At 36.4% G+C, this 25,593-nt stretch overlaps 1 protein-coding gene across 1 annotated transcript in view; it reads left to right on the top strand.

Annotated features, from left to right (window-relative positions):
• LOC149797807 (FRAS1-related extracellular matrix protein 2-like) overlaps nt 1-25,593 on the top strand; it is a 266,726-nt gene that overhangs the window by 96,979 nt on the left and 144,154 nt on the right. The window lies entirely within an intron of this gene.

Here is a 25,593-nt window from a genome sequence, read left to right as displayed (position 1 = left end):
ACGCCTTTTATGTTTTCCCATACATGTATATGTACAGAGCCTAAAAAGACCTCCATGACTAAATGTGCAAAACACAATAACTTTCATAACAGTACACTGGCAAGGCATGCTGGGTTGCCAGAACATACACTGCTGATTGAAGGTCCACAACACCAGGCAGATTTGAATGCAGGTTTACAAAAACATTCTTCCAAGTAAGACATAGCAGTGAAAGTGATGTTTAAGCGTGTACATTGGCTGAGAGTAGAAGACATCCCTTTTTCAAATACAAATCTCTTCCTAATTAATACATGACTTAATGGCTCAAGAAATTTATGTCACTGGCATTTTGAAGAATTCCACCATTCAGTATGACTCGGCTACTACCTGTTCAGAGGTATTGGATAGGCTGTCAAATGTTGTTTAGGATAGTCTTATACATGGCATGCAAAATTCGTCATTTGTGACAGCAATGGCAGATGAAAGCACTGACATAGACACCAATAAATGCCTTGTCATATATTTTCCGATTATTTCTGATGATTTTTAACAAAAATAGAATGTTCAGACACTTCTGGCAAGGGAATTGCCTTATTGACTTTAGTCTAACTGATATTTTTGTTGTGTATTTAAACAATATAATTATTTTTAAAAACTACTGAAAATTGATCATCAGCTTGAATAAGACTCATAGGTTTTGGATTTTGACTCGTTGTTTTTTGCGTTGATAAATCAAATGACTTACATGACACGATTTGTAGATATAAAACACTGGGTATATATTCATCTGTCAGAGGACAACAAATAGTTTTGTTAGGGATGGTTTAATCTTGCATTTTTAGGTCTAATTGTAGTAGATGTCTAGTTGGTCCTAATGGTACCATTTAGACATTCATTATGCCTACCACTGTGTCCATCTTGAAAATCTTTATATGACTACATGTATTTCTATTCAATAAATGGTCATATCATAATGGGGTTTTCTCTGAAGGATTTCTTATGATGTATGATTCATCATAAATGGAGGATATCTGACCTTTAATGTAACTGCCACAATGGCAACTGTGAGAATCTTGTTATCATGACTTTTCTAAGATGGCTGGTCATGTCGACATTTTGTTTTCACCAGAAGACAGCTTATGATGTCTAATTGGAACTAATGGAAATGGTGCCAATCACATATCGAATATAACTGCCCTGCCATCCGTCTTTAAAATCTTGTCATCTTTGCTCCTCCAAAACAGAATTATCATATCAGCTTGGGGTTTCCCCACCACAAAGACTTGTGATGCCTTGTTGGTCCTAAATGAAAATGGTGCAGAGTTTACATCCAATATGTTCACCACAGCAGCCAGTTTAAAAATCTTGTTATCACTGAAGAATATCTAATTGGGTTTCAACACTCCACAAGAAAAAGGACAAATGGTCTTATCTTGAATTCCTGGACATTATTTTTGGCCAATAGAGCATCAGTCCTTTCAAGGGACTCTTGTTTTTTATATATCATTTTCACCAGTTCAATACCCACCCAGATGATGTCAGTGCAAGAATACTGCATTAGGAAAGGCTTTTAGCTGCCATTTTCCTGGCATGATCTTGTTCAATGGTGGTTGAAAGTGTGATCAGATAAAAACAAGAGCAGCCATCATTATTATCAGCATATCCGAAGCAGAACTGTTTCAGACTGAGAAATAAACTTTTTGGGAGAATTATTAAAACTAATATGAAGCTAGCTTTTTCTTTTTGCCTCCTTATTTAATATTTTTAATTATTATGCTTCTATTACTGAAAGTAAACTTGTTTATCCCATAAAACTGTATTTCATGGACTTTTGATTATAACAAATTAAACAACAACAGAAAAGATATATGCCTTGGTTTACTTAAAGTAGCTACTACTTTTTGGAGTAGCAAATACTTTGTGTGAGTGTCTGTGAGTGTTTTACAAAATGTTAAAGTATTTGTTCATATGTTTATAGAATTTGTGCTCTCAGTAATAGAGAGTATGCATGGAGCCAGCTTATAAATTATTTGAAAAGCGAGAGTGGGGTTTTGAAAAGTGAGAGTGAGGTTATCATTGGACAAAACCTTCTTTCATAAAAATTTGCCAAAATTATTTAAAAATAAGGGAGTGGTTTATCAGCTGATAAGGTATTATTAATGAAAAACCATAGATGAGTGGATGTACAGTTTTGAACTACAACGCAATCGGCATCATATAACTATAGCATGAGAAGATACAATTTCATTGCAGGTGTTTTATTAATCTCTCACCTTTATAAATGTAGGGTCATCAAAACCATACAGTATTCATGTAAATTGTTGGAATGTTTAAGAAGATATGGCAAAGATTGAAGATGTCTCTGTGTAAAAACTTATTCAACTGCTTTGAAAAATATTTAAAATGCAAAGACTGAATGGTCTGAGAAGCAGAGAAGCTTTTAAAAAAAATAAACACTGAATTTCTTTGACTTTTGGTTGAATGCCATAATAAAGGATGTAAAAGGGTTTTGTTGGATATAATTGCCTTATGAAATCATTGGAATGTATTGCCTAGGTACTACCTAATTAATCTTTTGAAAATCAAGTACACTTAATTTTAGAGACAGTCTGCATAATGTTTGTTGACAGAACACTGATTGTAATGGAAGAGATATGTTTTTGTTGGAATGATTATTTTTCTTTAGCTTTTATACAATATTTTTAGCTCTACTGGTCAAAGAGCTTACATCATGGGCCTCTAACCATTGTCTGGTGCCTGACATCTGTCTGGCAACCATTGTCCATTGGCAGTTGTTTGTTATCACTACTGCTAATAAACCACTTTTGAGAAAAGTTGTAAAACATGGCATGTCTAGGTGGTGCTAAATGAAAATGGCACCCCTTGAACATTAAAGCCACCACAGAAAACTTAACTATCGCTACTCCTTCCAAACAGTCATATCGAGGAGATGAGGTTTTCACTCTGTGTGTGTGTGTGTGATATGAGGTTTTCACTGTTGTTTTTGTTGTTGTAGGGTTTAACGCCATTTTTCAGCACACGATAGGCTATACATGGCGGCCAGTATTAATGGTGGAGGAAGAACCCGGGAAAACCCCGGAAAGAACCACCAACCCACGAGGGTTTTCACTGTGTGTGTGTGTGTGTGATATGGATTTTTAACATAGCTTTAACAATTTTTCAGTCATATCACTACAATGTCTCTAGTGTAACAGTTATAGTGATGTCTAGCACTGGGGCATCATGCCACAGACATGTAGCATGATGTCCCTCCCAGTCATATTATCCTGACAACAGGCTGACCAGTCCTAACACTAACCTCTTAATGCTGAGCGCCAAGAGAAGTAGCTGTTGGTACCATTTTTTTAAAGTCTTTGGTATGACTCGGTCAGGGTTTGAAGCTGCGACCTCCCGCATCTGAGGCAGACGCTCTAACCACTAGGCCACCGGAGTGGTGGTTTTCACTGAAAGACTTGATTATGGCTGCCTTGGTGGCCATCTTGAAAATCTGGTTATCACTACTTCTCCTTACAGATGGTCTTACTGAAAAGGATTTTGATGAAAAGACTTCTTACAGTTGGTCCTAAGTAAAGGTGGTGCCAGTCTGATATCCAACAGTGCTACATTGGTAGCCATCTTGAAAATCGTTATTCTTGCACTTCATGAGGTTGTGCTTTCACAAAACTTTCACTTCTGACACATATGCTATCTTCTTGAGGTTAAATCTGTACCATGAAAACTGTCAAAAGTAAGGTAATTTTTTCATCTTGGGATCTAAAATAAAATTCTCTTAGTACAGCTGTGATTTTATCATATTTATCACCAAGTTCAATCCAGCATGTACAAAAATACAAAAATGCTTCAGGAACACTACAAGTTTTATTTTGGTATTTTTTGGTATTTTTGCTTTTGTCTGTTCTGACAAAAATTATCTGTCACCTACACTTATCTGGAGATTATAATATCTGTATATGAAACTGGAAATAATCCTGACTGTCTAAACTGTTTAAATGTTGTCTAAATACATTGTTACATATTTTAACTTTCTAAGCCTGGATGTTCACTCTAAGTGCATATTTTTGCATTCAAACCCTGTGGTAATCATACTGATGAGGTAGATACCTGTAGCATCTGGTACACAAGGAATGCTTAAATAAAAGTGATTCATGCCAGCATAAGCATTCTTAGATTCTTCTTTAAATAACACATGATCCCATAATGCACCAATGTCTGGACTGACATTTTCTTTTAGAAATTCAACACTATGCAAAATGTGAAACTGGTGGGGAACCATAAGGGTCCTAAAGGCATGGTGTATTCTAGAACTGCAAATTTAGAGGTTGGGGAAGGGTCTTGCGGCTGCTACTTCTTAAAGGGAGGTTATGTTAGCATGGAATTAACATGGGATGGGCTTCTTTTACTGTCTAGTTTGTCCAAAACTAAAATGGTACCCATCAGACCTCGAATATGACCACCTTAGTAGCCATCTTGAAATTCATCTTTTCACTACTCTTAATTGACAGCTGGTTATATGAACATGGGGTTTTCACCAAAGGAACTTTTCCATGATTTCTAGTTGGTCCTATAAATAATCCTGATCTAACATTCAGTATGGCCACCATAGCAGCCACTTTGAAGGTCTTGTTATTGGTATAGTTCCTAAATAGAAAGTTAGTCACATGGGCTTTTCATCAGAAGACTTCTTATTATATCTAGTTGGTCCTAAAAATAATTGGTACTAGTTTTTCATGGCCAATAAATAAAATTGGTACTAGTTTTTCATGGCCACTAAATAAAATTGGTACTAGTTTTTCATGGCCACTAAATAAAATTGGTACTAGTTTTTCATGGCCACTAAATAAAATTGGTACTAGTTTTTCATGGCCACTAAATAAAATTGGTACTAAGTTATCTTGATGATCTTGCTTTCAGTATGGATGGTCATATTGACATAGGGTTTTCACCAAAAGACTTCTGATGATGTCTAGTTGGTCTCTAATGAAAATGGTGCCAGTCTGAATTCCAGTATTGAAACCACATTGGCCAGTTTGAAAACTTTGTTATCACTCAAGAATATTGGAGATGGTTTCAACATTCAGAAGTTGACAAGAAGAATTTTTTTTTATCATATATTCCTATGTTATATCTCTATGGTCTTAAATTAACAGAAAAGAGTGAAAGCCAACAACTTTTGTGAAATTCAACAAATAATTTACTTCCCTTGAACACAAAATGCAAATTCAGATGAACTTAACAGTACAAGTATTGTGAATTAAATCTCAGATAATCCTATAAGGTTCTATCACAAGTCCAAAATATATATAATTCCAAATGAATTCCAATCTTGAAAGTGTTGATGTACCAATAGACTGGAATGGATGTTGATGTGCTAACAGTCTCAATGCATCACAATGATATAATCCAAACTGTCTCTAAATCAAGTCACACTGATCACAGAATAGCTATTTAGTCCAGTATTATTAATGAGCACTTTGTAATTCTAACATAAGATTCCTCTCAAATTAAATCTGAACAGTGAAGTTGAAGATAGAAATAAATAATTCTATTAAAAACAACCCTAATATGAAAAACTAAGACACAACAGAACCGAGATAAGGTCATTTTCCCATCAAATTCATAAACAAAAGATCACTTCTAGAAACCCCCAAGGTCAAAAGGCAACATAAACATGTTGACCTACAAGTGATAATTATTTTAATATATATTCTTCAACCATAGACAAAATATATAAATGATATATGTTACTTATTAAAAAGGCAATAGTCAGGTAGGCCCAAACTCCTACTCATTTATAGACAAAGGTCAATCACGTAATATAAATTAAATATACATAACACCTAGAAATTATTTTCAGACATTAGAACATCTATCCTTTTGAGGCATTCTTCTTCATTTTGAAAATGTTGTTGTGGCTACTTCCTCTGAAATTATGGATATGTTGACATAAGGATTTCAGGTTACACCGCCAAAGTGGCTGCCATGGCACTCGTTTTCAAAATCTTGGTTTTAGTTCTCTTTGATGGATAGACATAGTGACATGTGATTTTAACTAAAATAATTTTTATATATAATTGGTCAAAGTTAAAATTCTGGTTGATTAGAACTCAGATGTGGACACCATGATTGCCATCTTGAAGACCCTGTTATGGCTACTTCTCTCTGCTCATGAATTGAGGGTCCTATAGGCATGGGGTTTTAACTTAATGTGTTCTTAGGATATCTAGTCTGTCCTAAATGAAAATGATGATCATACCTCCAGCATGATGGTGATCTGAATATCTTAAATTATGCCAATTTAGTAACTTGTTTTTCTTTAATAAAAATAAGTAATGTTTATCGATTAAACCGAACTTGCCAAATGTAGTTTAGTTCAGTGTTCTTCGGTCCATATTAGGTTCAAATGGATTGTTAAATAAACATGTGGTTCTCATTGAAAGATTTCCAATGATGTCAGTTGGTTTATTTTTAATTTTTTTTTTTTTTTTATATATGTCTATAGATATCCAATATAGCTGCCATCTTGAAAATTTTGTTATTACTACTCATGAATGGATTGTTAAATAAACATGTGGTTCTCATTGAAAGATTTCCAATGATGTCTAGTTGGTTCTAATCGTGCTGATCTGACATCCAGTATGGCCACCATGGCAGCCATCTTGAAAATCTTGTTATCGTTACTGTTCCAAATGGATGTTCATATCAACATATAGGTTTCACTACAAGACTTCATATGATGTGTAGTTGGTCTTAATTGAAAATGGTGCTAAGTATGGCCGCCAATGCATCCGTTCTGAAAATCTTGCACATGTGCACATTTGAAGGTTTCGGATGCTTTGGTCATGTGACTTGACTAAATTGTCTCTGGATTATCCACCATAATCAAGTTTATTTAATAGGATTTTTTCTGGAAGTATTCTGTACATATTGCCAAAACTTCCCTCTAGCCAACTGTGTAACTCAAGAGCCATGAGAAATACCACTGAATGTTTAAAATGTAAACTGATGTGTTGCAGACAGATCCATTTGCATCAATTGCATGATTTTATGAAGAGGAGAAACAAACCACTCATCTGCATCAGTACAGGTTTGGGGGCTGATTTATCAGGCTAGTGTCTTATCTTCCTTCCAGGTATTGTGGAAATCATTGATGTATTTTTAACATGACCTCTGCATATTAGGGCCACATTTGGAACAGGGGATTAATTAGATAAAAAAACATGATGCAGCATAATGCAGAAACACCTCAGTAATAATTCTGCAAATTTGCAAATATGCTTTGTCTAGCACAGCAGCCAGAACCTCACCATCTGGCTCCATGGCACTTTGAATTATCCATTAAACATGGATATATATACAAATGATTTACTGCCATCATTATAGTAATTTCTTTATCTGGGCCTTCATGGAATGAAAATTTGATATGTTTTATATTTTATTCTATCGCTACTATCATCTTTGGGAAAGGCAGTGTTTTAGGGTGTTTAACATTGTTTAGAGAGATAGGGAGTTAGTTACCACTATTATCCTTATAGTTCCTACCATCAAAGATTTTATCTTAATTGTTTTCATACTGGTAATTGGTTCAAGATGGAAGTTATGTGTGCATGCAAACATGATATCCTATTTCTATTCTTATTTAGGTTGTAAATTTACTGTTATTGCCTTGACTCTTGGATTTTGGTCTGACAATGATTTCATCGAGCCTTGAACTTGTTTCCTTCAGGATATTCATCTGGATCCAGGATTATATAATAAAGCTTTTTGAAAACATTTGAAGTGGGATAAAATCACTTTTTTGTGACAAAACCACTCAGTGGACATGATAGACCTGTCCATTCAGTAGAAATTTAAATACATTGCTGTTAGTATTTTTGGCACCAGTAACGTAAAAAGAGTAAAACGATTTTGGGGAAAATGAGTTGTTACCGTACAATATTCAGTGAAATATGTCTTTAAAGGACCATTAGAGAACCATGCAAGAAATGTCCACTAGAGACATGTGTCATTTATTTGGAGGTTATGGTTTTGAAAGATGATTTTTTAAATATTCTTTAAAAGCATGTGGTCTTTATATAAAGGTATCCACTAAAACAGGTTTTATTTTGACTTGATTGGCTTTAGGGGCTTTGATTGCTTTGCAAAGGTGGCCTCTATAACAAGTATGAATGAATATGAATATGAATATATATATATATATATATATATATATATATATATATATATATATATATATATATATATATATATATACACACACACACACACACACACATATACATATATATATATATATATATATATATATATATATATATATATATATATATATATATATATATATATATATATATATATATATATATCCGAACATTGTTGATTTAACAGTGCTTTTGTAACAGTTACATTTGCATCTTTAAGGTTTGTTTTCTTTCTTTTGAATAAATTACATACATACATGTGTAATGGTGCAAATTTTTGTAGATGTTTTGTGGCAGCACATGTTGTCATGGTCAGCATGACATGTAACCATTTTATTTGATGCTTGGGCTAGAATCACAATAAATTGCTACCTTTGAAGGATGGGATATGCTCTGTGGCGGGGGGCATGATTTGATTTTAGTTAGGAGCTACTAGGATAAGAGTCTGATAGAGATAGTAACATAGGGTCAAGTATAGGAAGACAATAAAGTTGAGACAAGCCAGAGACAAATTTTTGGGAGTTTTGGGCCATTTGAAATAGGTGTCATAAAATTATAATTTCTAGAAAGCTAATAATGAAGGTGGACTGTAGAGAATTATTCTGACTTTGATGGGAGTTTTAAACTTTTGGCAGTTAGCGAAATTAATCTTGATTGGCTAAGCTAAATGACTGGGGGTGTTTTCCAGATGAAAGTCAAAATTTTAGATAATTTCCCTTGAAAAATTTGGCAGTCCAAGTGTTTCTGCCGAAAGGGAAGTCTGAGGATGGGGGAATTTGTGAGACATGGAACCAGGGAGAGATTCAGCTGCATAGAGAGAGCTAGTCTCCAGAGGGTGGAAAGGGTAAGAAAAAGCTCCACACCTGTGCCACTTAGTGAGAAAAGACAGCTGACAGCCAAGTTATGGTTGATGACCCAAAGAGGTTGGAGAGAGAGACGGAGAGAATGAACAACAAGAAATATGGCAATGTTGATCATTCCAACAGTGATTTGGAAAGAGCCGGAAGGGACCAGGTTTTGCTGATGGCCCGGCAATTTTAGTTCAGTCATTCACTCGATTCTGTAATTAAATTTGTTTTATTGGTATAACCGAATGGCTAATTGCATTTTGCATACATTTTGTAATTCTATTTATAAGAGAAAGTAGATCAATCAAATGTCATGTTTAGTTTCATTTTGTTTATGTAGTTGACTAAATTGTTATACTTTACATATGGGGTTTTGTGTTATTCTATTCTTTATCTTTATTTAGATCTCTGTCATTCCATCCATTAATTTCATATTTTATGTTATTAATTTCTCAGTCTGGGCAATAATACCGTGGTCGATCATCTCCTAGATAATGACAACCAAAGCACCCTAACAGGATCATATCATATCACCCTCTCACAACATGCATGGTGGGTCGTTTCACTTGGCTTTTCACCATGATATTTACAATGAAGCAGTCTTTAGTCTTTTGTGACAATAAAACAACCATGAAAATTGTATAGCAAGTAAAATTGAACCAGTGCACAAAATTTCATAAAATGCAGAAGTGCCCAAAAAACTTCTTTGTAAAAATAAATTGCCACAGATTAGAATTCTTTGTGAACTCTAGGCAGACCATCTGTGATATAGATCTTGGACCAAATTCTATGTGATAAATCAAATGAGACAGACATCTGGCATTCAGACATTAGAGTATTTCATCAGACATAGAAGTATTTTACACCAAGGGCTTAAAAAAAACAACAGGCATTCATTTCTTAATGTCAAGTACACTTGAAACTTTGTAGTGAACAAACATGTTTTTGTACACTTCTAATCTGGCTACTTCTTTCTGTTGTCGTGTCAACAGCTCATTGCATCTTCAAAAATGTGTGAGTATGTGTGCTTGTATTTGTGCATATGTAGGTAGGTAGGTAGGAAGGTACATACGTAATGTATGTATGTATGTATGTGTATGTATATATATATATATATATATATATATATATATATATATATATATATATATATATATATATATATATATGGGTTTAATAGCAATTCAGCTCAATCTTGGTGATGTAGTGCCATTTAAATCTTAGTTGCAAAAAATGTAAACATAAAAAAAAAGATAAAACATCCAAAGAAACCTAGCATGTAATCCTTCGGTATCAAAGATAACAAGTAGAGTAGGCAAATAAAAATGAAATGGTAAAAAAATGCAAACACTTAAGAAACAGATGGCAATGTTTTACAGAAAATGTTTCCTCACTTAGTTGATCATTCAGTATGATGAGGTGTATGATATGCAATTACAAATTTATAGGCTTGTGAAAAAACCATGAAAATTGATTTATGAAGCATGTAATGGAATTTTGAAATTTGATTTCTGAGATCTCCTTGTCTAAATATCCATCTACTTATATCATGCCATTAATGTTAATACATGTACTTTTAAGTACGAAGTAAACTTTTCTTGCCCAAAATTAATTATCGATATAATGCCAAGATGAAGAATGAATGACTGAATAAATTGGCTGCAAAGGAATAGGAACCATATTTGACATAATATTCTCTCTGTGCTTATAAAATATTATTTGGAGTGAACCTCATTATAATAATTGCAGTCCGATAATGTTGAAAATGATATACCAATCATGTGTATATACATGATGTGGATCTGATGGTAGCCAACTTGAAAATGTTATTGTTACTCCACCTGAATGGATGATCCACAAAGAGTTTGCACTAAAAGACTTCTTATTGTGTCTAGTTAGTCCTAAATAAAAATGGTGCTAATCTGGATGTAAGGGGTGTTTTCTGGTGGGTGGTGGTGACTTTGCTGGGTATCCCACTTTATTTGGTTTTTGTTATCTAGGGGTTGACTGCCCTCGATGTTATTGCCCGGTTCGAGCAAATATAAATATAAGTGGTGAAATAGATAGAGATCTGAGCAGATATATAGAACAAACCAACACGAGCCCCTTACATGTAAACAAACAATTTAATCAATTACATAAAACAATTGTGAAAATTCATTACATCATGAATATACTCTGCTTTTAGAAATAAAACTTTCACTGAATTACAAAGAAACACAAATAGATTTAAATAAAATAGCCGATCTGTTTACTGATAGATTTAGTTCATCATAGGATTGAGTGAACAATCAAAGTCAGTGTCTTGTACGTCTCAGGAGCCATTTTCTCCCTTTTAAATTCATATTAATAGAGACAACCTAAATTTCCTGTTATTTATGATACTGGGGTTTTTGCATTATTCTCCCTCGTTATCAGATTTTACTATCAGTGCTAGACAGATTCTAAGGCTATCAATAGACTCCACATGTCCTATAATGACCCTAGTTAGTCAAACGGCTAATTTGTTATGCATTAACATCACACATTAACACACCACACGAGGCCTGGGGTTCTGAGCCAGCCTCAATTTACACAGCAAATAAATGAGATACATTACATCAATTACTACATCATTTCAGTCAATACACACTTTTAATCATATGTGAAATCTTCGAAATTCAGTGAACTCACATGGATTCTCATAATCATATTAACTAATGTAATGCATTAAATTCTTAGAACCTAATTCTTATGCAAACAAGACGACAAATTCAAATAATCCGTCAAACTTATCTAAAGAAGATTATGACTTCCTATGCATAAACTCAGTACAGTTATACTTTATAAAGCAAATTATTATACGAATGTAGAAAAAAGATTCATGCAAATACAAGTAAATAAATTTAGCAAAACATTATATATATGGCATCAACAAATTATATGGAATTGTCACACTACCTTTGCTTTCAACGTTCCACCCTCTATTTGCCAAATTAGTTCGTCGGTTTCTTTTGACAACAGTCCCCTTTGGACAACAGTTCTTTTACGAGGAAATTTCTTGCAAATGTTTGGAGCCTACTCTGGTTTCTCTTGCAGAAAAGCTTAGACTGATTAAAAGTTTCGACGTGGCAATATTAAAACCTAGGAAATTTAGTGCAGGAAACATGCCCATTATTTAACGTAACCAATCAGAATCAAATATCTCTGCCTCCTTTTTCAGAGGCGCCAAAGTCGGGGTCAGCTTGACCTGGTAGTGTGATAGTTACAGAGCTTCTGTGAACTTTCAGTTGTGACAGTTTTGCCATGAAAATTAAGTTTAACGTGTCCCAAATAGTCCGTCTGGCTGCTGTATAAACAAATGCTTAATTAAGAATAAAATTTACCCTCTAAAGGACATTACAGAGCATGGTAGTATGGCGATATGATATGCGCCTGTCTCCATAAATCTAATTAATGGTTCTCTGGTCTCAACTAATGTAATCTTGTTAGATTGCCAGAAATTTGCCCCTTCACACTGGGGTCCAACATGTCCACCACAGAGCCATCTTGAAAATATTGTTATAGCTTCTCCAACATGGATAGTCCTTTCAACATGGGATTTTCACTACAAGATTTCTTGTGATGTTTTGTCAATCTTAAATTAAAATGTTACTGATCTGATAGCTGCCATCTTGAAATTCTTGTTTTAGCTACTGATCATGATGAGTAAGTCATCGACGGAAGAGGTTTTATGGTGTTTACTTGGTTCTAAATGAAAATGACTAACCCTCCTCCATATTGCTAAAATGGTGGATATTTTGAAAATATTGTTATCTCTACTCCCAAACTGATGGCTAGATCAACATGGGATTTTCACCAGTAGACTTCTTATGATACCTTGTTGGTCCTAAATGAAAATGGTGCCAGTTGTGCACTCAGTATGGCTGCCAAGAAGGTTGTCATGAAAATCATGTTTTCAGTACATGTACTCCCCCAGAGTTTTAACCTAAAGAATTCTAAATTCTAAAGAATGTCTACTTTGTCCTAAATGAAAATGGTGTCAATCTGACATCCATTATTTCCAACACTGCAGCTAATTTGAAAATCTTGCTACCATTAAAGAATATCAAAGATGGTTTCAACATTAAGCAGGTAAAAGGAAGACAGTCTTATCTTGATTTCCTGTAGAGTGTCAGTCCCTCCAAGGGACTCTTGCATGTTGTGTTATTTTGTTAGGTAATTTGGATATTGTTTTAACAGGAAAACCTTTTTTATTAAGATTCTTCATAGTTATACGAGGATTGGTTTTATGGAGGGAATGGGGATTGGGGGTGGGGTTAATGCTCTTCTGCATGTGAAAGGTTATACTGGACTAAGACAGTCTGAGAATAAAGTGCTTTGTCCTGAGAGACACTCCATTCTAGCTGACCCAGTCCATTGTGGGTAGGATTTAAACCTGCACCATTCTAGTTCTGCTTGCATACATGTGACAGAACAGAGAGGTCAGCATGGGACAGATGAATAAAGATTTGCACAAAGAGTTTTAACGTCAGATAAGGACAGTTTTGACTGAACTGATTTTTAGCTTGCAAATGGGCAAAAATGAAATCTATTTTTTAAGTACTTTTCATGTATTAGAATCTGCATGTCATCTCATCACATCAACCCTTTCACAGTAACTTGTTGCCTTTAACACTGTCCTTGCATGTAGCACACACATTTTTAGCCTTTCTTACTAGATCATTGCCTAGATTATATTTGTGGCAGTCATCATCCTTGTTGATCTCATCACTTAGGAGATCATGTATCCTTTTCTCAGAAGATGACCTGTTAGTGTCAGCATTGGAATGGGCTAATGTTTGTGCAACCCTATTGAGTCCACCAAGAAGTTACATTTGTTTTCTGCCATGGAGATAAATTCAGTTTGGTAATCGCCTGTCCAAACTGCTCAAGATGGTGCTTTCTGGGTCAAATTTTGGAAGTTCTTCTTAAAATTGTCCTTATGCAAAAGGCAGAATGCATATTCACGTACATTTTAATTTGGTTCTAACCATTGAAAGTCCTGTTTCTATCCACTGTTGAATTTTGTCTCTGTGTGTGATGTGTGATTAGGATTTTTAACATAGCTTTAAAAAAAATTCAGTCATATTGCTACGATGTCTGCAGTGTGCCAGTTTATAGTGATGTCTAGCACTGGCATCATGTCGCAGACATGTAGAATGATGTCCCACCCAGTCACATTATCCTGACACCAGGCCAACCAGTCCTAACACTAACCTCTTAATGCTGAGTGCCTAGCGAGGCAGCTGTTAGTACCATTTTTGTAAGTCTTTGGTATGATGCGGCCAGGGTTCAAACCCACGACCTCCCGCTTCCGAGATGGACGCTCTAATCCTTAGGCCACCGAAGCAGTTTCTGTTGAATTTTGTGTGACATTTCAGTTGTTTACAATCTGGCATTAGAACATTGGGAGATAATGCATATTTAGATAAAATAATGAGGCGTATCCTACCTGTTGTAATGACTAATCCATCCATAATCCATTAATGTCCTTAATCCTTTTTGAATTGCTTTTGATCACATGTAATATAATCTGTCTCTTCAAACTTGAATTTGATGGGTGGCCAAGTGGTCTAAAGTGCTCTCAGTTACGGATCATTGCCATCTCACCTCTGTCTGCTTGGGTTCGAGTCTCGGATTCATCCAACGTGGGTATGTGAGAAAGCTTGCTAGTAGCTTCTCGTGGGTCGGTGGTTCTTTCCGGGGGTTTTCCCAGGTTCTTCCTCCACCATTAATACTGGCCGCCATGTATAGCCTATCATGTGCTGAAAAATGGCATTAAACCCTACAACAACAGCAACAACAACAACAACAAATTTGAATTTGAAGTTTAACATAAAGCCAGATCAACCTTGATTCAGTCTAATTCAGTGATTAAATTTATGTCATTGTCTGTCAAATTAGAATATAAAATGTCGTGTTCAAAGGGTAAGCCAGTTAACTGCCATGTGATCACAGGTTGTCTTTATCGTAATTATACCACATTTCAAGAAAGGTGTGAAGAAAAACATAAAAAATTCTGTTCCGGAAATTTTTAAATAATAATTTTGAGTAAGAGAGATTTAGATGAGTGATACAAAGGATGAGAAACATGCATCATCTTTTGAGAAACTCCTTCAAGCCAGGAAGTTCACATGTATGAGCATATAAACCATTGAGCCACCAGGTCACCTTCAACATGAAGATGCATTTGATACTTCAAAAAAGAGAATTGTTCATTGCTTCCAGTTGGGTTTTTTCTTCTTACTCATGTCAAATTTTAGTCTGAATCAGAAAGTATCCAGAAGGATCTGGGAGAACCACGAAGACATCAAGATAAATGAGAATGCATTTACAAGTTTATTTATGTGATGTGTACCCACTTACAATATAGACCAAAATCTACAGTCATATGATGTGTACTCATCCACATTGTAGACCAAAATCTAATCTTATAATGGTCTGAACCATGTGACTTACAGTGTAGACCGGGCCCCGGAGTGCTCTAAAGTGCTCACCGTTACAGATCACTGCCATCTCACCTCTGTCTACGTGAGTCTGAGTCTCAGGCTCGGCTAACGTTGGTACGTGAGAAAGCCTGCCAGTAGGTCAGTGGTTCTTCCCAGGGTTTTCCAGGGTTCTTCCTCCACCAATTATTCTGGCTGCCACGTATAGCCTATCTTGTGCTGAAAAATGGCGCTAAACCCTACAACAACAACAACAACAACAACAACAGCGTAGACCAAGATCTACAGTCACATAATGTGTACCCACCTATAGACAGTGTAGAGCAAGATCTAGTCACATAATGTGTACCCATCTACAGTGTAGACCAAGATCTACAGTCATATAATGTGTACCCACTTACAGACAGCGTAAACCAAGATCTTCAGTCACATAATCTGTACCCACCTACAGACAGCGTAGACCAAGATCTACAGTCACACAGTGTGTACCCACCTACAGACAGTGTAGACCAAGATCTACAGTCACATAATGTGTACCCACCAATGACAGTGTAGACCAAGATCTACAGTCACATAATGTGTACCCACCAATGACAGTGTAGACCAAGATCTACAGTCACACAATGTGTACCCACCTACAGACAGTGTAGACCAAGATTTACTGTTACATCACAGTGGTGTCATTAGGTGCAGGGTCTGGAGATTTACCCCAGTGCGCTGTTAGAACCTCCCACTTATATTCAGGAAATCAATAATTGTTTTTGAAGTGAAAAAATATATAAAAACCCTCTTGCGTTTGTGGGAAACCCTTGCATTTGTAAAATTAATGAAAATACCGCATGATAATATGTACTCATCTCCAGTGTAGACCATGATCTACCATAATGATGTGTACCCACCTACAAACAGTGTAGACCATGATCTACCATAATGATGTGTACCCACCTACAAACAGTGTAGACCAATTAGAACTACCATAATGATGTGTACCTACCCAACACCAGTGTAGACCAAGATGACCATAATGATGTGTACCCACCTACAAACAGTGTAGACCAATTAGAACTACCATAATGATGTGTACCTACCCAACACCAGTGTAGACCAAGATGACCATAATGATGTGAAACCACCTACAAACAGTGTAGACCAGTTAGAACTACCATACTGATGTGTACCTACCTAAAACCAGTGTAGACCAGGATCTACCATAATGATGTGTACCCACCTACAAACAGTGTAGACCAACTATAATGGTGTGTAACCACCTAGAGTGTAGACCAGTATCCACCATAATAATGTGTAACCAACTACAAACAGTGTAGACCAATTTTTACCATAATGATGTGTACACTCACATACAAACAGTGTAGACCATGCAAGATCTAACATAATGGTGTGGACAAATTCAAACAGTATAGAATATAATCTACCATAAAGATGGGAAACCACCACCAAACAGTGTAAACCAAGATGACCATAATGATGTGTAACCACCTACAGTGTAGACCAATGTCCACCATAATGATGTGTAACCAACTACAAACAGTGTAGACCAATATTTAACATAATGATGTGTACACACATACAAACAGTGTAGACCATGCAATATCTAACATAATGTTGTGTACAAATTCAAACAGTTTACACCAAGATGACCATAATGATGTGTAACCACCACCAAACAGTGTAAACCAGGATCTACAATAATGATGTGTAACCATCTACAAACCGTATAGACCATGATCTACCATAATGATGGGTAACCAGATACAAACAGTGTAAACCAAGATCTACCATAATGATATGTACACACATAACAAACTGTATAGACCAGGATCTACCATAATGATGTGTACTCACATACAAACAGTATAGACCATAATCTACCATAATGATGTGTAACCACCTTCAAACAGTGTAGACCAAGATCTACCATAATGATATGTACACATACAGTGTAGACCAAGATCTACCATAATGATGTGTACACATACTAACAGTGTAGACCAAGATCTACCATAATGATGTGTACACACATACAAACAGTATAGACCATAATCTAACATAATAATGTGTAATCACCTTCAAACAGTGTAGACCAATTAGAACTACCATAATGATGTGTACACACATACAAAGAGCATACACCAAGATGACCATAATGATGTGTACTCACCTACAAACAATGTAGACCAAGATCTATGATCACAAAATTTGGTTATGGATCAGAGTTGTTATTTGTGCTGTTCACTTGAATTCACAAGTGGAACACACTGCCAGCTGAAGACCCTGAAGTGTTGGTGCTTTATATATATGCTGATGTAGTCTACACTGCTGCATGTGTGTATGTATTTGTTGCATTACAGCAAGCAGATACTGGATACTCCAAGAGAAGTCTTGCATATCATTAACATAAATGTAGAAATTCATGATGTATTGGCAAGGTTTTGTGATATATAAGATTGTAGATTTGTTTGGTATCGGATGAAGAACTCCATGCAGGCTAATCAGGATAAAGAAAGGAAAGAACTGTTGTAAGTTTTTCAAATAAACTTCAAAAGATGTTAAACTGGAAATGTTTACATGATAAAAAACATTAGGAGAGATTACATGTGTGTAGATATTTTTTCATTTATTCACCAGATATTCTTGCTTATAAGTCAAGACCATATGCGAGCTGCCATCACAGAATGCACATGCTTATCTGGGTCTATGCAGTTTGTTAAGAGTAATAGGTTGAACAAACAGCATAGACCCTGAACTTCTGGTACATTATGCGATGGCAGATTGTGTCTGTGTTTGCAGTTGGACTCGACTTATAAGCATATATCGACAGTAATTTCTTTGGAAAAGAATACAATCTTTATAAAGTTTGAAATTAAAGACGAAGGAACAAGTACTGAAGATATTTTTTGCCTGTAACCCGGAAATTGAATGTTTATTTTGAACTTGGTTTCACAGGGGTCAAGATTAATTGAAGGTGTTTTAGGTTTAGAATCAGTTAATTTAAGAACTGATAATTTCTGAATGATATGCATTATTTCATTAAGCATGGGAGACCGGAGCGGTGGCCTAGATGTTAGAACATCTGCCTCAAATGCGGGAGGTCATGGGTTCGATTCCCAGCCAAGTCATACCAAAGACTTATGAAAATGGTACTAACAGCTGCCTCGCTTGGCATTCAGCATTAAGAGGTTAGTGTTAGGACTGGTTGGCGTGTGTCAGGATAATGATGCCCTAGTGCTAGACATCACTATAAACTGCCACAATGCAGACAGCGATATGACTGAAAAATTGTTAAAGCTACATTAAAAATCCAAATCACATCACACTACATCATTAAGTATGGCATAGAAAAACACCACTGTACAAACCATGCAGACCAAAACTGAATGGTCTACTGATGTCAGGATTATGCTTTTGCACAATCTGTTTGTCAAGCCCACTTTAGCGGAAAGTTGAGATAGCACCCAATTTGGCATCTGTGTGTGTGTCCATCTATTTGTAAAGCCCACTTTGGTGGAAGCTTGAGGTAGCAACCAATATGGGATCTCTGAATCCATCTTTATGTCAGTATAATGCTTTTGCACAATCTGTTTGTCAAGCCCACCATGGCAGAAACTTGACTTAGCAGCTACTTTGGCATCTGTTTGTGTCTCCATCAATTTGTCAAGCCCACTTTGGGTGAAGCTTGTTGTAGCAACCAATTTGGTATCTTTGAATCCATCAGTTTGTCAAGCCCACCTTGGCAGATGCTTGAAACAGCAGTCACTTTGTCATCTGTGTTTATCTCACTCTGGCATCTCTGTGTGTTTCCATCCTTGTCAATCCACAATATAGATTAAACTCGATGTTCAAGTTGTTTACTTCCTTTTTATTTCAATACCATTTTATAAGGACCATCTTCAGAGTTGGAATGTAACTCAGGAGTGGACTTAATATGCAGGCCAAGGTCAGCAAATTGTTTTAATAAAGAAGCAGCCTGCAGAAGGATGTCATCATTAATTTAATGTTTGCTGTATCTTTTTAAAGAAAGTCTATGCTATGGTGTACATTTTTGCTGTTAATTGTCTCCTTTTCCATGAATAGAAGATTCTTTTGACCCCCATTGCATTTTTTAAAATAGCTTAATTATGCTGATATTCCTGGAAATAATCAAGCAGATCAATGAAAATTCATAAAGTTTTAATATACAAAGGCACAGCAAAGGTTATTTTTTAGGGTATAAAATAAAAGTCAGCAGTCCCACTTTAGGATTCCAAAAGAAGTTGAAAGACAATTACAAAGCAGTTACAAACATTTTAATATTGTTAATTTTGGTCTTTATTAAGAGAACTGTTTTTCAGTCATTTTTATGCATCAGTCTTAAGTTGGGCATGTTACTGTATTTTCCATCTGTCAATTAATGTTTGCTTTTCTGGCCTATAACTTTTTGTATGCCTGCCATAAGGCAGAGTTGTCAAATTATGATGCCATTCTATCCATTACAAATTTTGTTTTTGCATATTAACTGAGGTTTTCCAAAATGTACAGCTACTGATCTTTGTGGATGGCATGCACATAGGGTAAAGAAGAGGACTATAAATTTAGTTGTCAAAAGGTCAAAGGTTAAAGTCACTTTGAAAGAAGAAAAATGGTGTCAGCACAATAACTTGAGTTGTCAACCCTCTATAGTTATCAAACTTTGTGGATGACTTGCACAAGGGGTAAGGAAGAAGCCTGTCAGTATTGTGGTCAAAGGTGAAAGGTAAAGGTCACTGACTGAAAGAAGATTTATTATTTCAGTACAAAAAATGCAAATTCTCAACTATCTACAGTTAGCCTGGAGAGCTATGGTATTGTGGGTCTTAAAGTTAGTGATTGGCAAATAAGCAAATAAATACACTAACCATCAAGATACTATATATGTATATTTATTGTTATTTGCAAGGAGATTTACTCTGATATTGTGGCAATATCAAAAAAGTATTTGTATGATGGTACTCATCCTAATGTTGGAAACATTATATATATGTTACATAAATGTAAATCAACTTGAAAAACAGATGCTACTTCCATGGACATCACTCTGTCATCTTTGTGCTCCAACTACTGAAACTTACGTGAGAGAATTAAAGAAATACATCTGTGAGAGGGGAGTGGGGCTATGAGTGTCAGTGAGAATGGACCTACCAAAATACATCTGTGAGAGGGGAGTGGGGCTATGAGTGTCAGTGAGAATGGACCTACCAGAATGCATCTGTGAGAGGGGAGTGGGACTATGAGTGTCAGTGAGAATGGACCTACCAAAATGCATCTGTGAGAGGGGAGTGGGACTATGAGTGTCAGTGAGAATGGACCTACCAAAATACATCTGTGAGAGGGGAGTGGGACTATGAGTGTCAGTGAGAATGGACCTACCAAAATACATCTGTGAGAGGGGAGTGGGGCTATGAGTGTCAGTGAGAATGGGCCTACCAAAATACATCTGTGAGAGGGGAGTGGGGCTATGAGTGTCAGTGAGAATGGACCTACCAAAATACATCTGTGAGAGGGGAGTGGGACTATGAGTGTCAGTGAGAATGGACCTACCAAAATACATCTGTGAGATGGGAGTGGGACTATGAGTGTCAGTGAGAATGGACCTACCAAAATTCATCTGTGAGAGGGGAGTGGGGCTATGAGTGTCAGTGAGAATGGACCTACCAAAATTCATCTGTGAGAGGGGAGTGGGGCTATGAGTGTCAGTGAGAATGGACCTACCAAAATACATCTGTGAGAGGGGAGTGGGGCTATGAGTGTCAGTGAGAATGGACCTACCAAAATACATCTGTGAGAGGGGAGTGGGGCTATGAGTGTCAGTGAGAATGGACCTACCAAAATACATCTGTGAGAGGGGAGTGGGACTATGAGTGTCAGTGAGAATGGACCTACCAAAATACATCTGTGAGAGGGGAGTGGGGCAATGAGTGTCAGTGAGAATGGACCTACCAAAATACATCTGTGAGAGGGGAGTGGGGCTATGAGTGTCAGTGAGAATGGACCTACCAAAATACATCTGTGAGAGGGGAGTGGGACTATGAGTGTCAGTGAGAATGGACCTACCAAAATACATCTGTGAGAGGGGAGTGGGGCTATGAGTGTCAGTGAGAATGGACCTACCAAAATACATCTGTGAGAGGGGAGTGGGGCTATGAGTGTCAGTGAGAATGGACCTACCAAAATACATCTGTGAGAGGGGAGTGGGGCTATGAGTGTCAGTGAGAATGGACCTACCAAAATACATCTGTGAGAGGGGAGTGGGGCTATGAGTGTCAGTGAGAATGGACCTACCAAAATACATCTGTGAGAGGGGAGTGGGACTATGAGTGTCAGTGAGGATGGGCCTACCAAAATACATCTGTGAGAGGGGAGTGGGACTGTGAGTGTCAGTGAGAATGGGCCTACCAACATGAGCATAAGTACATAATGACCACAGACTGTTTAAACAACTCTAAGTGTTCCAACAAAAAGGTAATAATCATGTACAAAAAAGTTTTAAATTCAACACCTGTCAATAGCGAAAGCCAGCAGAAAACATACTTAACATTTGTACTCTTGTATGCTACCATAGATTTCATCTCTTGCTTCTTGGTATGGTAATCATGTGATGTGAGTCTTGTATAGCATCAATGGACGTTGTGAAGCGTCGAATTTTGAATTGCAGTGAACTTTAAAGTTGAATGCAATGAGCAGTAAAATTTTATCGCATTTAAGCCAGAAAAGTCTTTGTGAAGGGTCACTTTAATCTTTTGTAAGCGGGTGGTGTCGCTTAATTTCGTTTTTGTTATCTAGAGGTTGACCGCCCTCTATAGTATTGCCCGTTTCAAGTAAATATAAATATATGTGGTGAAACTTATAGGTGGGATAGATAGAGATCTGAGCAGATATATAGAACAAACCAACACAAGCCCCCATACATGAAAATAAACAATTTAATCAATTACATAAAAATCAACTGTGAGAATTCAGTACATCAGGAATATACTCTGCTTTTAGATATAAAATTCTCACTGAATTACAGTAAAGATAAAAAACACAAATATATTTAAATAAAGTAGCCGATCTGTTTACTGATAGATTTAGTTCATCATAGGATCGAGTGAACAATCAAAGTCAATGCCTTTTGCAATTGCATAACCTGTTTCTGCATTCACTCCACTTCCAATGTAGCTGTTCCTTCGATTCTGTCGGTCTTGTCTTTCTCGGTCCTCATTCTGTGCGTAGCACGTAGATTCACAAATACGTCACCGAATATGTCTCAAAATTCATCTCAGAATTAACACATCGTACCATATGTTGTAGAATTAATATGTCGTACCATGTGTCACAGGAGCTATTTTCTCCCTTTTAAAAAATATAAATAGAGACAGCATAAATTTTCTGTTGTTTATGATAATAGGGGCTTTTGCATTATTCCTCCTTGTTATCAGATCTTACTATCGGTGCTAAACAGATGCTAAAGCTATCAGTTGGCTCCACATGTCCCATAATGACCCTGGTGAGTTTAATGGCTAATTCATCACCAATTAACATCACACATTAACACCACATGAGGCATAACAGTTCCGAGCCAGCCTCAATTTACACAAGTGAATAAATGAGATACATTAAATAGCTTACTAATTCATTTCAGTCAATACACACTCTCCCTTAATCATACGTGAAATCGTATAAATTCAATGAATTCACGGGGCCCCGAGTGGCCGAGTGGTCTAAAGCGCTCTTCGTTACGGATCACTGCCATCTCACCTCTGTCTGCGGCGGTTCAAGTCTAGGATTCAGCCAATGTGGGTATGTGAGAAAGCTTGCCAGTAGCTTCTCGTGGGTCGGTGGTTCTTTCCGGGGTTTTCCCGGGTTCTTCCTCCACCATTAATACTGGCCGCCATGTATAGCCTATCGTGTGCTGAAAAATGGCGTTAAACCCAACAACAACAACAACAACAACAACAACAACAATGAATTCACATGGATTCTTATAATCATATTAACTAATGTAATGCATTAAATTCTTAGAACCTAATTCTTCTGCAAACTAGATGACAAATTCAAACAATTCGTCAAACTTATCTAAAGATTAATGTACGACTTCCTATGCATAAACTCAACACAGTTATACTTCATAAAGCAAATTGATATACGAATGTAGAAATTAAATTCATGAAAATATAAGTAAATAAATTCAGCAAAGCGTTATATATATGGCATCAACAAATTACATGGAATTGTCACAAATACCTTTGAGTTTTCAGCATTCCTCACTTTTTTTACCGCCAAATTTGTTCGTCTGTTTTTTCTCAACAACAGTTTTACGAGAGAATTTCTCTCAGAGTCTTCTTTACACTGGTTTTTCTCTTGCAGAAAAGCTTAGACTGATTAAAATTTTTGATGTGACGATATTAAAACTAGGAAATTTAGTGTGGGAAGCACGCCCCTTATTTAGCATAACCAATCAGGATTAAGTATATCTGCTGCCTTTTTCCAGAGGTGCCAAATCTGGGGTGAACTTGACCTTCTATGTTGTGACTACGGGTTACTGGAAATTCTCAATTTATGACAGTTTACCATGAAATTGAAGTTTACTGTGTCCCTAATAGTCCGTCTGGCTGCTGTACAAACAAATGCTTAATTAAGAACGAAATTCCCCCCTCGAAAAGACATTACCGATCATGGCAGTATGGCAATTTGATATGTGCCTGTCCCCATAAATCTAATTAATTGTTCTCTTGTCTCAACTAATGTGTTCTTCATAGATCGCCAGAAATTTGCCCCTTCACACCTTTCTTTGTTCAGTTCCTTCCCCCCCCCCATGTTAGTGTAAACTTCAAAAGGGCAGCATTCCAACTCAATGAAATCGACCGGGGTGTCTTAACACGGTCCTTAGAAAGTAAACATTTGAGCTACCAACCCATACCGCTTGGTAGGAACCTATATCAAATTATCCTTTTTTAAACTTTGTGGATCACTTGAACTTAAGGTAATAAAAAAAACTTCAGAGTTTTGGAGTCTAAAGGTCAGAGGTTATGGTAATAAGAAAATAGTGGTTTCTGCACATCAGGTTTAGTTCGGAACCAAAGGTGAAGGTGATGAAGACCCCTTGGTCAATAATCTTCCAGGTGAACCATACTTTACCAGTACATACAAAGAGGACTGGTAACAAAGGGTGAGCATAAATGTGCCATTCATGTTAGTATTGTTGACATGGGGAGATTTTTGTGAAATGCTTTCCCATGTATATGTTATGAGATCATGTGTACTAAGAGTACCAGTTTTCATAGCTAATGTTTGCTGAAAACCACACATTTAAAGAAAATTGTTTATGAGCATAAATGAATTCACAAAAGCCCTTCGGTGATTTCTCCCAGATGATTGAATATGTCGGATGGAGCTGGTTTTTACAATTTTGGAGTTTTGCTGTTAATTTACTCATGCCAAGACATTACTTATCTAACTGCAATAAACTTGCAAATTCATAACTGGCATTTGGAGAAGGCATAATGTCTGCTAATGTTGGGTTTTTAAGTATTTTTAATCCAGCTGTTGTTGTAGCGACAACAGCTGGACTCTGCTTAAGAAAGAAAAAACTATGATAGCTGAGTAAAATAACACATGTATCTGATTTTTTTCTTCTTTAGTCATAAAATTGTGATGGGAACTGATGTAGACCAGCCAGGTTGACTGCCTGTGTGTCCTTGGGAGAGGCACTTGGCTCCCATTTCCTTGGCATGATGCAGATGATATTGTGTTGAAAGTGCCATTCTAAACAACCAAGCAGCATCTGTTGTGATGTACCATATGTGACTGCATATTTTATGATCTTGTGCAGCAATTTTAAATGCTAATGCTGGCATTCGTATGGGATGCATTGTTGAATAAATTGTTTTTGTTGGAAAGACAGGCTTGCACTTTGGTATTATAATCGACTTATTCTTGTGCTTATGCATTGGTTGTACTGTATATACTAACTCATATGTCAGGTCCAACTTCAAATAACATTGACCCCAATCTGCCATCACATAATTTCCCAGCAGATCAGAGTCTGTGTTGTTTTTTGTACTG

This window comes from Sinohyriopsis cumingii, chromosome 6 (genome assembly GCF_028554795.1).
Source record: "Sinohyriopsis cumingii isolate HCF-2022 chromosome 6, ASM2855479v2, whole genome shotgun sequence".
Taxonomy (NCBI): domain Eukaryota; kingdom Metazoa; phylum Mollusca; class Bivalvia; order Unionida; family Unionidae; genus Sinohyriopsis; species Sinohyriopsis cumingii.
Note: the sequence above shows the minus strand (reverse complement) of the source record. Positions and strands in the feature narration are given on the sequence as shown.